Source organism: Caretta caretta, chromosome 14 (assembly GCF_965140235.1).
Source record: "Caretta caretta isolate rCarCar2 chromosome 14, rCarCar1.hap1, whole genome shotgun sequence".
In the NCBI taxonomy this organism is placed as follows: Eukaryota; Metazoa; Chordata; order Testudines; family Cheloniidae; genus Caretta; species Caretta caretta.
This window is the reverse complement of record NC_134219.1, coordinates 39,449,339-39,467,597: the sequence shown is the minus strand read 5'-3', so window position 1 is coordinate 39,467,597 and position 18,259 is coordinate 39,449,339.

Below are 18,259 nucleotides of genomic sequence, written 5' to 3'. Positions count from 1 at the left end.
TCCAGTTTGCAAATTAATTCCAATTCAGCAGTCTCTCGTTGGAGTCTGTTTTTGAAGTCTTTTTGTTTGAATATTGCGACCTTTAGGTCTGAGATCGAGTGACCAGAGAGATTGAAGTGTTCTCCGACTGGTTTATGAATGTTATAATTCTTGACATCTGATTTGTGTCCATTTTTTCTTTTACGCAGAGACTGTCCAGTTTGACCAATGTACATGGCAGAGGGGCATTGCTGGCACATGATGGCATATATCACATTGGTAGATGGTAATGGCTGCTTTGCCGGGCTCACCTTTCTCCCTCCGTCAGGTTGGCCGATGGGGATAATGAGCCTGGAGATCTCATTCCCACTGCTCTGAGTGCTGCCCATGTGCACACGACCCAGCTCAGCTCTTCCTGTATCCCAGGAACGTCTTCATCTTCTGGGATCCTCATGGCAGCAGTGGGATGATTTAACGGAGTCCCTTAGTCATGGGGCCTTTCTCTCGCTTTTGTTTCAGAGCCAGCGTCCTGGAATCGTCTCCTGGTGCGTGGAGTGGTGGCAGTGGTGGGGGTGCTAGTCTTACTGTACCGATGTGGGTTTTGGAAAGGTAGAGGAAAAGTGTTTGCCTACTCGCAACTCGTCTTCAGGAAGCTGCTGACTCATCCCTCCCCGCAGCCTGGAAGTCGGCAGGATTCCCAGGAACCGGAGCTCCCCGCAGTGTGTGACAGGGACGGGGACCAGGCCCAGGGAACCAGAAACAGGAATCAAGACCCAGCCCTGGAGAATGGGGAAGGAGACCTGCTAATGGAGGACAGACGCTTCCCCCAGGAACCCAGAGGAAGGGGTCCATTAGGTGGGGACACGGGTGTGGCCCAGGAAACTGGAGCAGCGTTGCCAATCCTCCAGGGTGACCGGGAGTCTGCAGGAATTAAAGATTAATTTTGAATGAAAGATTATGTCATGTGATAAAATCTTCAGGAATACGTCCAATTAAAATTGGCAACCCTAAACCGGAGTGGGGGGAGGGGCCCATTAAATGGAGACAGACTTGGGCTCGGGAACCAGCGAGAAGAGCTGATCCCTCCTACGATGCCCCTCAATGGTGGGGACTAGACTGGGTGAAACTTTTCATCTAAACCTATTTGAGGTGAAAAATGTAGATTCAGCAGTTTGCGAATTCGTATCCGGTCTGCTGAATTGTTCACGTCCAGACCCTCCCCCCGTTCTTCACAAGTCAAAGCATTTCGTTTAGACACTTTCCAAACAAACCATTTTGATTTTTCAGCTTGAAATAATTTTTTGTTTAAAAATGTCTTTCAGTTTTATTTTAAAAATTCAAAAAGTTACAACCCTTGAAATGTTCCTGGGTGGTTTTTTTTTTTTAAGCTTTTTGGTTCCTCAAAAATTTGGAAAAATGTTAGTTTTGTTCAGCCTGAAACCAGTTTTTTTCCATCTCTTTTTTTGGAATTGCCAGCGACCAAAAAATTCTGTTTGCCCAGCTCCAGGGGCGGGTGAGGATTTTGGCAGTTCTATTGTGGGTCTCTGAGTCTCCTTGTTGCTCAAAGTTTTCTTACTGTAATAAATTAATTTGGGATGAGGGCAGGATGGGCAAAAGCTTCCTAAAAGTGTGGGGGGGCTGCTGGCACCCAAACTGTGGCCCAGCCCCTCTGCCACCCCTTCTCCTCGAGGTCCTGCCCCCTCAAACTGCCCCTTTCCCTGGGGCCCCCCCTCACGCAGCCTTTCTCTCTGAGCTCCCACTTCACACCGCCCCTTGCCCCCAAACAACCCCCCGCCCCCCCATTCCCTTCTCTCCCCACTCATCCAGTCGCTCACACTTATGGCCAGTAAAAAGTGGTGGGCCCTGGTCTCCCCTCTGGATGAGAGTGGATGAGAGTGGCACCCCTGGATGAGAGTGGGAGAGGATGAAGAACTCCTTTCAAATATAACTCCCCCCCACCTCAAAAAAGCACAATTTGCCAGCAACAGCAAAACATGCACCTAACCAACCCGTGCCAGTCAGGCTGTGTTGTGTGTTACATTCCCGTCCTGGGGCAGTTTATGTCTTTGAGAATATGAACCCTGCAGGCCTGGGTGTTTCTCTGCGCAATGTGACCTCAGTGCTCCTGATGAGAGCCGTTGTTTGTAAATGTTTCAGTAGCAGACATATTTATTATTCATGTACATACAGACATTTATTCACAATTAGAACTGGTCAAAAATAGCAAGGGTGGAGAGGTTCATGAAAATTGAAGAAGAAACCACTCGCCCCCCTGCCTCCCCCCCCCCCCCCCCGCATAGTCTTCAAACTTATTTGCAAATGTTTTTAATGATCAAAGTTTTGTTTAGTTTTGGTGGGAAAAACTCCACGTTCTCTCTCAAGTGGGCAGAGAAATCCAAAATGTTTTTTTTAAAAAGGGAACTTTGTTCAAATGGTCAATGTAATCCAAAGTGGCATTTTTAGTTCAAAGGTTGCATTGTCAGTGTAAAACCCTTTTGAACCAGCTCTATTACTGTATAACAGGATGAGTTTATTTTTCGTGATGCATTGTTTGGGCCAAGTTCCGAGTGGCATTTCAGTTTTTGCACAGCTCTTCTCTTCTTGCGTCTGCACCTCTCATAAGCTGTGGCCTTAATCTTGGCCCTGGAAACACTTACGTGCATGTTTCACTTTAATTACTGCTGTGAATACTTCCATTTCAATGGGACAACTCTGAGGCCGGGTTTACGCTACAGCCCTATATCAGTGTAACTACGTCATTTATTTAATTTTCTTTCTTTCATATGTGAAAGTTCTTGAGAGGTTAAAGTAGGTAAAATACATGAACAGGTTGGGACAGTCCAAGTTTGTCCGTGCAAAGTGACAGCAGAGATGTGGGATCTGCTAGTTTTCCATAAGTCTCTCAGGGTTCCCCAGGATAACTTTGGGAATCTCTGTCTTGCATCGGGAATGTTCCCTGAAAGTGTCCAAACAGCTCAGAGATACAGAACCATTCCCTGGATCCATTCTTATAGCTGTCTTCCCCGGAAAAGAGTCTGGCAAGTGTTTCTGTCAGCTCATTGCTAAGTTATCTGTCAAAACACTAGAGTTTTCAGGTGCCTAAGTAGCCCCTGGAATCAGGGTGAAATTATCCTCCCCGCCACCACCAAAATTGGAAATGGTGCCCCGGAGTGCACGGTACCCTACCGTTCTTCCCCCATGGGAGCTGCATTAACAGGCAACTCTGCAAGTTATCTGCATGCCTCTGCACGTGACCCCCACGCCTCTCCATTTCCTTAGCCACATGTATCCTGTCCCCATGCTGGTGGCTAATTCAGAAAAAGAGGGAAAGAGCTCACCACTGCTACCACCTGAGGGATGTGTTGGGTTGAGATCAGCTGGTCAAAGCAGGCAATAGGGACAGAATCTGAGACTTGAAGCTCCTTGAGTGACCTCTGACCTTTCTAGACCTGCCCTTCAATCAGACACAGCGATTGTAAAGTTGAATGTGATCGTAACTAGACCCATTTTAAACCCTTCACCACACAAGAAAAAGCCCGTAGGTTTCATCATGAACTATTTATTTCTCCTCCCCTGGATTCCTGCACCCATCAGCCACCTTGGAGCTTTCCCTGGTCTGTCCCAGGCTGGGCTCACTTGATTGCAGGAGCTCAGCGGATGGTCCAGCTTTGCTCTTTCGCTTCCATTCTTCACGTCTTTGGATGGCTGCATTTGCAACTGAGCAGCCTGATGGAAACACTGAGTCCTCTGTCTCTGCAGGCAGGCCCAGCCGCCAAAGCCAAAGACTCCCTGAGAACAGGGGGAGGTTCGCCTGAACTCTTAGGAGTGGAGGCTGGGCCAATAGGGTAGGGTTACCATATTTGAACTTTCAAAACAGAGGACACTCCGGTGGCGGGGGGGGGGGGAGTGGTAGCCCTGCCCCCTATCTCCTCCCTACCACTTCCTGCCCCCTGACTGCCCACCACAGGACCGCCAACCCATCCAACCCCGCCTGCTCCTTGTCCCCTGATCGCCCCCTCCCAGGACCCTGCCCTCTATCTAAGCCTTCCTTCTCCCTGTCTCCAACTGCCCCCTCCTGAGACCCCTCCACCCTAACTGCCCCCCTAGAACTCCACCCCCTACGTGTCCCCTGACTGCCCTGCCCCCTATCCGCACCCCCGCCCCCTGACAGACCCCCGGCTCTCCCACACCTATCCAACCACTCCCTGTCCCCTGACTGCCCCCGCAGAACCCCTGACCCATCTAATCCCCCATGCTCCCTGCCCCTGACTTCCCCCCAAACCTCCGCCCCATCCAACCCCCCCTGCTCCCTGTCCCTTGACTCCCCCATCCCCTCTCCATATGCCCACCCCCTGACAGGCTCCCCCCAGAACCCCTGACCCATCCAACCCCTCCCTGCTCCCTGGCTGTCCCTTGGGACCCCATGCCCCTTCTCCAGCCCCCCCAGCCCCCGTACCCTGCGGCTCAGAGCACTGTGTCTGGGGTGCGGAGCCAGACACAGTTCAGCGCTCTCCCGCAGAGCGTGCAGCTCCCCCCCCCGGCCTCCAGAGTGCTGCATTGGGAGGGAAATCCTGGACCTTTGGAGAGTTTGACAAATTCCTCCCGGAGGGCAATTTAAAACCCCAAAAGCCTGGACATGTCTGGGAAAATCTGGATGCATGGTAACCCTACCACAGGGACTCCAGGTTCGGCAGCTGCAGCCACCTGTATGGTGAATCCTCCGACTCATCGCCAAACAGCTCTTCCCCATTCTGCAACCTGGCCCCACGGTCTGACCGTGCAGGAGAACAGAAACCCTTTGGGACAGCAGGAGAGTCTCTTCAATGCCACACCGTCACTGTGAAACACGACTACGCTGCCCCCAGGAGTCTCTCAAGGAGCTGCCGGCTCAGTCACTGGGCACTCTTGCTGGGAGAGCAGAGCTGGAGAGCAGAAAAGGGCATTGGAGGAATTGAAGAAAAGTCAGTGTCATGGCTGGGTCATGGGCACCCAGACCTAGTGGTCAGAGGCAGAGTCCACACTCACAAGACAGGAGTCGAGAGTCAGCTGGGTCAGGACACGGGAAGAGCAGAAGCAAAAAACCAAATTGTGTTCAGAACCTCAAATCAGATGAGTCAACCCGAGTCCGGATGCCAGGAAATCAAGCCTGGGGAGTGGGAGCAGAAACAGCCAACAAACGGTCCAGAGCCGGGGAGGAGCGCGGCTGTTCAGACAGCTTCTTGTTCCTGCTGCTGGTTTAATGAGCTCCTGGGGGCCATTTAGCTGCCCTGGGACTCTGCCAATAGGAGCCTCAAACTGGGTCTGGACTTCGTCAGCCGAGCTTAAGCAGTTTTTCGTAGGCTTCCAGGTGGCGTCCTGGAGGGTGGCTGCTCCCAGAAACCCTGCAGACCCGGGTTAATGACCCATGGGTCATGACAGTGAGTGATCTCTCCCAGCTCAAACCTCCTGCATGAAACAGTCTCCAGGGTCCCGGATGCATCCTCTGAGAAGAAAAAAAACACAGTCATGAGGACAAATAGGCTATGGAACAGGAGCCCCCTCTTTGTTGCAACAGCCCCAAGTGCCCAGAAGAGTGGACAGTTCTTACCTCCAGGAGATGCCTGGGATCTTCCATCTAAGCCTCAAGGGGACCCCTGTTGCTTGGTCTGACAGGAGGAGATCATCTGTCCCCACTGCTCCCTGTGCTGGGCTGGCTGCAGCACACATCTGTGTAAGAGGCTGGGCCAGAGAGATGTTACAATCAGGGTCCAGGCACCCCAGAAGGAGAACAGAGGGTCTGAAACCAGAAGACGAAGCAATCAAATCAGCGGATTCGACAGAGAAGTTTTCTACCCTACAGGGACATCAAAGAAGGTCTGTTAGGAAAGCTGAGATGTTAGTCTGGAAACTGCTAAGGCAAAGGTTGTGACTTGTTAAGATTCAGTTTTAGTCACGACAAAGTGTGTTGTGTTTTGTTTCTCTCTTTGAAATTTGTCTCTTTCTCTTGCTTAGTATCACTTAAATCTCTCTTTGTCACTATGCTTCCCAAACCACCTCAGTGTTGTGTGTTCCAGTGAAGTGTGAGTCTCCAGCCTACCTAACAGGCTGAGCTGTGCCCTGTCTCTCTGAAGGTAGCGAATAATTTCTGAGCAGTGCTGGGCCCAGAGTCCAAGGGCAGTTCACCAGACATCTCGTGTGAAGCCCAAAGAGACCAAAGGAGCAGGAGAGATTCCGGCCCCACTGACCCATGGGAACTTCCCACAGAAGAGGCTACCAGGGCTCAAGACACAGCCACTTTGGGTGTGTACCAGAGTTCACTCACCGCTAGATGCTGACCAGGCCTCGTGTCACCGCTTTCTCGCTGGGCTAGCAACCCCGCTGATACTCACTCTTGCACTTTGTTGGCTGGGAACTCAGCCCTCCAACCAGGTGACTGTCCTTTACTCCACTCCTTCCTGGGTCAAGCTCCTTGCAAACAAAGTCCAAAAATGTCTTGAACAGAAACAAGGCCTTCCACCCTCGTGGGGAGTTCTTCCTCAGCCTGATTTTGCTTCGGTCTGCCCTTCTTGGTTTTAGGGTCTTCTATGTCCCCTTCCTTAGGGACGGTGAGAGAAGCCAGTCCTACCCTGGACTCCAGGGTTTGGACCAAGGCCGTCTACTGAACAGCTCACTCTGCTTCTATACTTTTGCTGCTGTTTTCGCTTGTGTCCCCTCAGGTGGGGCTCACTTGGTCATCAATTTGGCCTAGCCCCAGGCTAGGCAGCCATAGGCCAAGCCACCCTGTTAGATACCCTCCTCCTTCAAATCCGGTCCAGCCCAGCTGACAGCTTGGCTGAAGGGGATGGTGAAACCCCATTGCTGATCAGAAGGAGGTCAGAGTCTGTTCTCTGGGAGCTGAAGGTCCGTTTCTCCCGCTGCGGGAAGTGGAGCTGGAGAGCGGAGATGTTAGGTGAAAGACGTTAGGTGATGGAGTTGGAGACTGAGGGACGGGAGCCTCCTCCCAGAAATGCTCCCAGGAGAACAGGTTTGAGGAGCTCTCTGAGGAGCCTCTTGCTAGGAAAAAAACAAGGGTGGCACACTGATGGAGATGTCTCTGTCCCAGGAATGGGGGAAGCTCCCAGCCAGGCTATGCAGCAGGGATCCCATTTCTCCCCCAAGAAACCCATATGCCCAAAGAAGTCAATGGCTCTTACCTCCATGAGGGAGCGGGCTCTTCCCTCTCAGCCTCTTTGAGAACTACCACTGCTTGGTTTCCTAGGACAAGGGACCTGTCCCCACTGCTCCCTGAGGTGGTTCAGCTTCTGACTGCACCCATCTGGGAGGGTGTCACACACTCCAGGGCCTAGAAGATACGGGGGGAGGAGGCTCCTCTTCATGTCAGACTCTGAGAGCCCAGAGAAGGGTCAAAGGAAGAATAAAGGGCAGGAGATGAAGCTAGCCCGGAGCCTCTGTCCCATCCTCACCTCCTCAAATGTGGAGCTTCCTGAGCTTCAGTTGGGCAGACAGTCTGTTGCCCTGACACAAAGGTCCTTCTGCGCCATATGGGGCAGGAAGATCTCTGCCTGGGAGCACGGGGAATGGGATGGGGGTGAGATCAAGGAAAGAGGGGAGGGATGTGGGTGTGAGGGAAAGAGCTCCTGCCCCAGATGAAGGAATTTGGGGGGCCGAGGGAAGGACCCAGCTCCACAGAGAGGAGAGAGTTTCTGTGAGTGCCAGGGGCCTCCATTTCTGCTTCCACTAGTCCCCCATTTATAGTGAGACACAGCAGTACCTGCAGCAGGGAGCGGGACTTGCTGAACAGGGAGAGGAACCTTTAAGAGCATCAGATGAGCCACAGCCCTTGCAGCGCCTCGGGCATCTGGTGCAAGTGCCGGATGATGTGAAGCTGGCCCATGACCTTGGCTGTGACATCCTCGTGCTGCAGGGGAACGAGAACATGTCAGAGACTGAGACACTCCCCAGGAATCAGGGAGGATGAAGGGCACCTGGAACCAGCGCCATCATTTCCACCCAGCAGCTGCTCATGTCTGAGTGGTGGATTCACCCTCCTGACCCCCAGGATGGAGGCTTGCTGTCCTCTCTAGTGACCTCCAGTGCCAACCCCCCTCCTTGTCGGGTGAGCTCCTGCCACCTCCCCATCAGTGCCCCTGACAGCTGTTCCACCTCCAACCCACCTGGGGACACCGCTCAAATTCGGAGAACCCTCTCTTCCACCCCCACCTCCATCCCCACCCAGGTAGGGCAGAGAGGGGGCTCTAGAAGGGTGGCGGGGGGCAGGAGGGATTCTGGCAGCAGTGACGTGGGATGGGGAGAGCTTGAGACCTTTCCCCAAGTCACCCCAGTGACAAAAGCTGATGGCAGCCCTGGTGAATGGGGCAGGTCAGCAGCCCCTGCTGACTGAATCCTCCCAATCTCTTGAGAGTGGGTCCAGCCCTACCAGCAGCAAGACCAGCTTCCCACGCCCATGTGCCTCAGCCCTTCCTGCTCAGTCGCCATCACCAGTCAGTCCTTGGCCTCCCAGGCTGCCAGGGAAGGGAGCAACTCTCAATGGTGGCTCGGGTGACATGGACACTAGGCCATGGGGAAATGGGTGCAGCTCTGTGGGGCAGGAAAGGTTCACAGAGGGCACTTAGGGGACTCTCCTGTCCTTCCCAGGAGTGGTAGCAGAGCACCACATCCTAAGAACAGAAGTCCATGAAGTCCAGAAGTCCCCACTAGGCTCCTTGCTACCAGACCAGCGAATGCCGATAGGATGGGAATGGGGCCCTGGGCCCCACCCCAAGCTCCTCAGTCGATTGCAGCTGCTTACTGTGTCCCCCATCAGTTGCTGGGCTTCCCCCAGGAGGGAGTAGACAAGCACCAGCCCAGCCTGGCTGATACGCAGCAGGGGGTCGTGGATGGCCAGCACTGCTGTCCGCAGGAAGGATCTTCTCTGCTCGATGGAGAAAAATTTACCAAAGACCTAAAACCAAGAGGACACAAGGATCAAGCAGATTGCCCAGAGCCAGCCTCCAAGTCCTGGCAGTACAATGGTGTCTAGTGCCCCAAAGGGTGGGGAAGAGAGCTGCTGTGACCAAGGCACTTCATTCCCCAGGAGGCTTTCAGGGTCCCAGGGCTCAGGGAAGCCCCTTTATTAAAAGGTCGCAGATGCTGAGGGACCAAAGCCTCCGGTGGCTCTTTCGGGAAGGCAATTTATGGCAGGGGCCAGGATGGGCTGGAAATGGATCTCTAATGTGTGTGAGCAGGCCCACTCTGCTGTGCAGGGCACAGAGACGACAGGGGACCCTGTCTTGCTTCCAGCAGAGAGATCTCCTGCACCTCAGCGGCTAGAGGAGTTTGTGTGTGCTGTTGTGGGGGGGAGGGGGTTGGAGCTGACAGACCAGAGGTCTCTTCCCCCAGCTAAGTAATTTCTCTAGTTGCTGTCTATGGCCTCTGCAGCTCCTTGGTTTCTTCAAGTGAAATCCAACCTGCAGCCTGACAAGGACAAGGAGACTCATGGCCCAGTCCCCGTCCCAGATGCTCCTCGGAGACTTTTCTTCTGCTGCAGCAATTCAGCTTGTGGGAGGCGGGACAAGCTCACACAGTCTCTCTCACGGGGCGTCTGTGGAGGAGCGTTCTGTAGATGCCCTTGTCGATCCAGGAGCCATTCCAAGGCCTCCTCTGTGATGTTGTGGAAATCACCCATTTCACCTTTGACTCCAGTCTGGGGGCCCTGTGTTCCGGTGTGTTCGAAGGTTTGGATATTCTCACCACAGTTGTGAGACGGGGGTGGGAGGTGTCTTTGATTTTCTACTTGTGCAGCAAGGAGCCGCAACTTGGCTCAGTGACAATGTGCTTCTTTGGAACAGTGGCTGAGGTCCAGACACTCTGCCATTCCCTGGCCAGGTCTGGAGACATGAGGGGGGCCCATGTGGTCCATATTGGCTCTGGAGCTCACTATGTCCCCTACCCAGTTCCCAGGTTGGGGCATTCTGCTTCCTGACCGGCAATGGAATTGGGCAAACCCCACCTCCTTTCTCTGCTTCTACAGGGTGCAGGGAATGAAACAAGGGTCTGATCAAGCAATCGTGACTGGCTGAGCCAGTGCTCTCCTCTCAGACACTTGGGGATCAGCCAGGGGGACAAGGAGCAGAGAGACACCCAGAGCCATAATCCTATCTTAACTCACCCACGGGAGATTCTCCTCAAATCACGGCAACTAGCGAGGTTCCAATGTGGGACCTTTAGCACCAGCCTGTCCCACTGGCTGCTGGATGAGGAACTCTGAGCTGGAAATAAGGAGTGGGCTCTTTTCCTGTCTCCAGGAGGCATCCACTACAGGGAACCCAGCCAGCCCCACTCCCTGAGCTGTGTCATGCCCTGGCACAGTGCCCTTACCTCCCCCACTCTGGCTGTGTTCTTGTAGCCCAAGAGCCTGCTGTCCTGGTGCCAGTCATAGCACCAGAGATCTTCCGCCTCATGTATGGTCAGGCCTGGAAGAGAGAGAGAGAGAGAGAGACTTTTCTCCTCATTCTGGTTGCAGTTTCCATGTCCTTCCAAGCCCATTGGTGGCTGCACAGTGGAGTGGAGAAGAACAGAGGCAGAGAGAGACTTGTCCTCCGGCTGGGGTCAGTCTGAGAGAAATGGTCTGGGGTCCCATTATCAACCTGTGGTCACTCTCAGTCCCCTATTGGGTTCCGTCTCCCAGCTGGGTTCCTTACCCCTCTGTTGGAGCAGCAGCTGGTAGAGCCGGTAAGTCCCCTCCCTGGCCTGCCGGCTGATGTCCTTGTCTGGATCGCTGACAAATAGAGCCAGCTGGGCCACATGGTGACCCATCCGAGGGAACTCGGCTGAGATCTAAGGGAAGGGAGAGCAGAGGGGACTCCATCAGCATTTTCCTCTCAGCTCCCTGTCCCCCCTGGGCCAGAGGGCTCCTTCCTCTTAGCCCCTCTGCAGGAGATGCTGGGGGACAGGAGCTTGAGATCGACCCTTCATTTGCTCTGCTGCCAAGGGAGCCCGCACCTGCTTTGGGATGCCAAGCAGGGGCTGGAGCATGGTCCCCTTAAAGGCCCAGGGACAACACTGAACCAGGACAAGAAGAACTTGACTCAAGCCTAGCTCAGTCCTGCTCTGACTCTGCCTCCCCATGAAGAACCCTCCTAAGCCACAGCCCCGGCAGCAGCAGCAGCAGATCCTGCAGCCCACTGGAGCCAGCCCGCCTCCCCCTGGAGCCAGCAAGCTGGGCTCGGAGCTCACTTACGTCAAACTCAGGGAGGGTGACTGTGTATCTCAGCAGGGCTGTGCTGCTCCTGATAGCCCTGGCTCGCTCCTGCGACACCCTGGACACGACCCAGAGGTTGACATGCTGTGGGGAAAGGAGGCAGGTCAGACTCAGTGGCCAGCTGCACCTGCTTTGCAAATGAGCCCCATGCCCCCAGCCCCAGGGGCCTGAGACATTCTGCGCGTGGGGGAATAGCTGAGTCATTGATGGCAGAGCTTTAGAAGGGGATTCTTTCCCCCAGGACGCAGCTTGTACCCTTCAGGTCACAACTTCTCAGCTTCTCTCTAGATTGGGACAATGTTCGGGGTCAGGGCTGGTACCATCCTCCCAGAACTCCTGATTCCTGAACAGTTCACCAGAAAGGAGACTGAACCCTCAGCCCTTCCTTGCTACGCAAATCCTTGGGGGGATGTAGGGAGTGACTGAGAGCACAATCCCCCCAGGAATTTCAGAGCAGATCAGAGGAAAGGGCTGATTCCCTGGGCTTCTCCTGTTTCTCTAGGAAGGAGCATGTGCCTCTGCTCTGAGAACCATCTCCCGAATCTCATGGGCTCTGTGTGTTGGAGGGGTGGGGGAAGGGTGGGTTTTCAGACTCTCACTCCCCAAGACAGCCAGGAGCCCTGTGCTTAGTGCTCAGCAGAACCAGGCAGAGCTCTGGCTCAAAGTCCCAGCTCCTTCCTCTGTCCCTCAAGAAGGAAGGACCTGACACTACATTGCACTGACCTCCCCAACCAAGGACGGCCCACTGGGGACCCAGCTAGGAGGACAGAGTAGAAAATGGATCTTCCAGTCTCTCCTTACCAGTCCCCCTAAGAGTTAAGATAAAATGGGGCTCACCTCCAAGATGAAGTGGAGCCTATCTGTGTCTGGGGACTCTGCCAGCAGGTTCCCCAGCATGGCTTCCAGGACCTCTGGGATGACTTTGTGGAGAGCCTGCAAAGCATGGGTCAGAGTTAGGGAACCTGGGCCTACACCTGCCACAGGATGGGAAGTGGGCTCTCTGGGAAGCACTGGGGAGACTCCCAAACACATCTCCTGGCCTCTCTCCTTCACATCGCACTGCAGGCAATTTGCAAGAATTGATGACCTCTGGACCTTTGATCCATGAGCTTAGCAGGTCTCTGCAGAGGGCCTTGTAGGCAGAAGAGTATGAAACAGCCAAGTTGCTTTGGATGGAAGCTGGGCTTCTGGGCAAAACACGGCTTATGAAAGAAAGAAAGAAAGAAAGAAAGAAAGAAAGAAAGAAAGAAAGAAAGAAAGAAAGAAAGAAATCCCCCAGGGAGGGATAATCTCTTCCCTGCTGGAGGGAAGGATCCAATCCTGCAGCTTGTTCCATCTCCGCTGCCCCATCCCTAAAGCTGGAGCTCCAGCGAATCAAGGGAGCAGGGACCAAGGACTACTCTGGAAGAGGAGGAGGATGGAGGACGAGGAGGTACCTGGATGCCGGTGGCGTCCTTTTCCGTGCCCAGGGTGAAGACGGAGTGAAGGGCAGCTCGCAAGAGGTGGGTCTCTAGGGCTGGCTCCAGGGCAGGTTTCATGGTGCTGGCAAGAGAGAGGAGCTGGTATTAGACTGTGCAGTACAGGGGTGGGACTGTCGCCAACACGGACACCAAGCCACAGGGATAGAGGCACAGGCTGGCGAGAATGGAAACTGAGGCACTTAGCTAGGGAATGACAAGGCCAAGGCGTCCCAGACAGACAGTGGCAGGACAGGAATAGCTCCTGTTCCCTGGAGCCTGCTGCCCCTCCTGTATCTGAGCCCAGGAGTGAGACCCTCCCCAAGGCCCCTGTCATGGAGAGAGTGAACCTTCCCACCCCACCATCTCTGCTAGAGGCCCCACTCTGGGGAGGTGACCTGGGAGGGACAGTGACGGTGACTCCCAGCCTTGGGCCTGAGCAGCACTGGGGTGAGGGGAGCCGGCGGGGTGGGGGGGTGGGGCTGTCTCGGTACCAGAGGTAGCCCACTGCAGCCAGGGAGTGAGCGAGGACGGCGCTGGGTGACGAGTCATCGGGAAGCTCCTCGATGAGCTCCTGTGAGAGGTGAAAGAGACAAAGGAGCATGTGAGATTAAGGCCCGACTGACACCTCCCAGTGAGGAGATGACACAGCCAGTGCCCCACATGGCCAGCAGGATCCCCCACCACCTCCCGCTCCTCCGATTCCTTCCTGCCAATCAAACTTGTCCCCCTTCCCGGATTCCTGGCCAGCTCACTCCCAATCCCCTTCTCTCCTCCTCCCTGTCAAAACTGCCCCCATTCAGCCCCATCCCGACGACCGAGCTGGAACCATGTGATTCCTTGTTCCCAACTCTCAGCTGCCCTCCAGCCCCACAATTCCCCCCCTGCCCACGACTGACCAATCTCACAATTTCTCCCTTCTCTTCTCCCAAGTCTTCAGCCCCAGCAATCCTTGTCCTCTGCTGCCCCCTCCAACACCACCCGGCCCCCACCCATTAGCCCGGCCATACCCCTGCCAATCCCATGTCTCTCTCCTCCCTCCAGCTGCCATATGGCGTGTCTCACTCACCACGATCCTCTTCACCACAGCCGCCTTGCAGCAGCGAGGCTCCAGCGTGTCCTCCCCTCTCTCCTGTGCAGCCAGACATGCGGGGTAGATGGCCTGAAGGAACAGGAGCTGCTGCCCCTCATCCTGGACCCACTGGGAGTGGGGTATAGTGAGAGAGAACCTGTTAGCTTGGGACCTTCCTGCCCCACCCAAACCAGCTCCAGGGCTCAGGCCTCAATGGGGGATTGTGGGGACCCGCCTATTGTCCAAATCCCCCACCACTCCTACACAAGCAGGATCAGGAACTGGGACAGTGCCTGTGGGGGGAGACGACCTTGGCTGTTGTGGGACAAACACCCCCATCTTGGGGTCCCACATCATGGATGTAAAAGGGCCCCATTAGGGGTGGTAGATCAGGAGGGACAAGACCCTCGGCAGGGGGTGGGGATGCTGGGAAGGGACAGGGCAATCTTGGTTCCAGCCCAGGTGGGGAACATTTGTACCTTATCTCTGCACTGGAGCTGCTCTCGGATGAGCTTGAGAGCAGCTTCATCTTTGGCCACGTCCACCCCTTCCTCCTGCTCCGAATCCAGGGGGGTCCCTGCACCAGGGAGGGAAGGACAGGGGCGTGGTGGGCAGAGCAGGATTCAAGACCCCCCTTCCCACCTCAGGCACCCAGGGAAGATGGGGCCCGAAACCTCCCTCTCAGGGATGCCTTCAGCCCCCAACAGCTTCAGAAGCCCAGAGCAGAGCCCCCCCTCCACTGGCCAGGACTCCAGGGGAGGTGACGATTCCCCCGGCCCCGGAGCAGCAAGGACCAAAGTGGCAGCAGCTCTTCACGCCCCCACCCCCAGGTCCCCGTGCGGAAGGGGCAGCTGTGTGACGGCTGCTGCTCTCAGTGGGGTTCGCGGGGCTCAGGCCAGACACCTGGGCTGGGGACCCCCCCCCCCATATCCCTGGGAGAGCGTCTGGGCCCAGGGTGTTCACATCCCGTCCTCAGCCCTCCTGGAGCCCAGCCTGGCTCCTCACCTGGAACAAAGCAGTGGCCTCCATCGGCCTGGCTGCTGCCAGAGGCCCAGGTGCTGCCGCTGTCCCAGGCTGAGCTGCCGGTGCTGGGACAGGGACCTTCCGCCTCCTGGCCGGCGGGGGCTGGAAGGTCCTCAGAGACCGGGCAGGGCGATGCCTCCTGATGGGAACGAGGGCTGGGCTCCTGGGGCCGCTGCTGCCCACACAACAAGCCCCAGAGCCACCCTGCCCGGCGCCCCTCCTGGGCTGGGTCCTGTCTGCCAAACCGCAGCCTGGGCCAGCTCCACTGGGGCCTGGTCGGGGCCTCTCCCAGCTCGGCGCCTGCACCGGGAGCCGGGGTCCTTTTCCAGAAGGCCGGGCACTTCCGCCGTCTGGCCTGGACGGGACCTGCTTCCCCGCCAGCGGGGACGCAGGGCTTGCTCTGCCCCTTGGGAAGGTGGCAGCTGCTTCCCTCAGGCTCTGGGGCCACCTGCAGAGCCTTCCTCCGCAACATCCGCAGGAGCCTGGCCATCCTGGAACCGAGCGGGGAGCAGGGGTGAATCTGGGCTCAAGGCAGCCTTTCACTCATGGGCCTTTTCTGTCCCTCCTCCTCCCTGCTCCAACCACAGCCGCCCCCTCTGCCCCTACAGGAGTGCAGGGAGTGCCATCTACACACACAAGCAGGAGTTCATTGCATGATCTGCTCCCAACGTTCCCCCTCATAATCCCTGCTGCTGCAATATCCAGGAAGTCTCATCCTTTTCGAGCAGTGGGGTCAGCCCCAAACACCACCGGTTCCTCTGGACAAGCAGCCCGCTCCTGTCGTCCCAGGCCACTCTCCCACCCAGGCTAGAGAAGGAAGAGAACCCAGGAGTCTGGACTTCTCCTGAGAAACCATTCACCACGTCAAAGTCACAAAGAGCCTAGGCACAGGAAGACCAGGGCCCTCCTCGTTCCCCATTGATTTCCAGGCTCAGCAGCTCACAGGGAGACTCTCAGCCTGGGGAACAGTGTCCCACAAGGGAAGGGCTGGGAGCCCCATTGCTGGAACCTTTCCAAACACACTGGAGATGGCTCTGGAGAAGCCCCTGCCTGGCCTAAGAGTGAGGGGCTCTTGGGGGCTGTTTGCAAAGGAAATCCCCCTTTGGAGATAGTCTCTCCCCGTTTCTGCCTCTCCCCAGACAGACAGGGGAAGCCACCGAGGAACCCGAATGCCACTCACTTGCTCTCAGTGATGGGATGATGGATGGCGGATGTTCAGGGTCAGCAGACGTCCCTCGCCCTCCTCCTCACTCTCCAAGCCCAAGGCAGGCTGGAGAGGGTGGTGACCTCAGGAGTTACCCTGCCCAGCCAGCAGGCAGGGTGATGACACGAGGGCGATCGACTGGCTGTGAAAACAAGAGTCTGTCTGATTGCCAAGGGACGGAGAAACTCAGCCAGCAGCAGGGGGGTGCAGAACACGGCCCTAGGGTGGAGGTGACAGCGCCTCCGGGATCCTGACATCCCAGCACTTTACACACCTTCCTGGAGCCTCCCAAACCCACTGGGCTGTAGCCATGGGACCCCAACCCTACTGATGGCAAACGGGCCTCAGCTACCGGCTCAGGGCCACACTGAGTGTCAGAGCCATGGATGGACCCCTTCACTAACCACTGCCGCACACTCCCTCCCACAGCTGGCAATTGCAACCAGGCCCTAATGTCTGGTCCCCCTGACTTTGAGAGAGAGGGTCACTCCTGCTTCCATTGCTGCCTATTGATCTGTGGGACTTTGGGCAAGTTGCTCCCCCTCTCTATGGCTCTCTGGGACTCACATCCCTGAATGGGCTTTAAAAAAAACAATGGTTAAAGTTTGGCCCCAACTAGTTCTTGTTTCTCAAGACTAGCCATTTTAGCAAAGTTTAGAATTCTTGACATTCATCACCTGGAAACATCCCTTTCTCCTTCGCAGACGGCCTTAACATCCCTTATCTCACCCAGGCTCCCTGCTGCCTGGAGTTAGAGAATTGACCCTGTTCCCATTGGACCTACCCAAGGTGTCACACAGCAAAGCGGTGACAGAGCCAGAAAGAGAAGACAACAGTCCTGACTCCTGTTCAAACAAACAGACAACAACCCCCCAGAGGCAGGATAAAGCCCAGGAAATCAGGTGTGAACATTTTCATGGAAACCATTTTCTGTCAGAAAATCCATTCAGACGAAACCACTTTGTTTCTTGAAATCATAAGAAGTAGGATGAAATTTCTTTGCAAAAATATTTGTTTGCAAAATAAGAGCATCTCCTGTTTGTCACAGTGCATTAAACTGTCTCGTCGTTCACAAAGGGGAGACACTATGATCTAGCAAAAAGAAAAAGGAGGACTTGTGGCACCTTAGAGACTAACGAATTTATTTGAGCATAAGCTTTCGTGAGCTCCAGCTCACTTCATCGGATGCATCTGTATCTCACGAAAGCTTATGCTCAAATAAATTGGTTCGTCTCTAAGGTGCCACAAGTCCTCCTGTTCTTTTTGCGAATACAGACTAACACGGCTGCTACTCTGAAACCAACTATGATCTAGAAAATTAGATGAGATGCTTCAGTCTGAGCTAAGTAGTTGCTGCTCTTCACAATTTCAAAAGAATAAAATACAAAACCAATAGAATATTAGGTCATAATCGGATATGGCTCAGTGTGATAGGACACCCCTAGTCTGCACTGCTCCGAGTGACACTCTTCAGTGGATCCCCAGCATCCACCCATGGCGAGGTAGGTGGGAGAGGATTGTTATTCGTTCTTGACAGAAGGAGAAACGAAGGCTGAGAAAGGAGCAGGGACTTGTCTTAGCTGATGCAGCCAGTCAGTAGCAGAGTTGCTCTCAAATGAGCTACAGACCAACAATGGTTCATAGTAATTATTCAGCAAGTATTTGAGAAGAATTGGAATGTTGGAGAGGATCACGAACTGCTCCGAGACAATGAATGGAGAGCAGCATCCACATTGGTCAAACATTTAACTGGTTGTGACTTATTTGCTTGGTCATAAAAGAGAACAACAAAGACTAGAGTTTCCTCCCTGTCAATAGCTCCCTCCTCAGCCAATCAAGGTTGAGACTTTGAGGGGTGGGAGGCTAAGGGTTCTCAACAAATAGCCCAAAGAATGGCCCTGGTTACCCCCGAGGGAATCACTCTCGGAGCACTATTCCAGTCTCACCTCTCTGTGTGGGCCTCCCACAACACCCCCCCCCCCCCCCGTCCGGCCCCCGCTCCACACACAGAGCTCCTGGTGGTGGGAGGAGAGCAGAGGAAAAGAAAAAAGGAAGCAAGAAGAGAAAAGTAGGAGGGACAGAGAAAAAGGGAAAACAAAAAGGAGAAACCCCAATGTCCCCAGTGATTCTAAGGGACAAAGTCCTAGGTCGGAAATAAAATACTGCCCCCACAATCTAATGTTTTCCTTGCCCAAAAATCAGCCGGCACCTGATGGATCAGACTGAACAGGTTCCAAACCTCTCCGAGGCTCTTACCTTCTATATAGGGACGTCTGCTTTCGAGT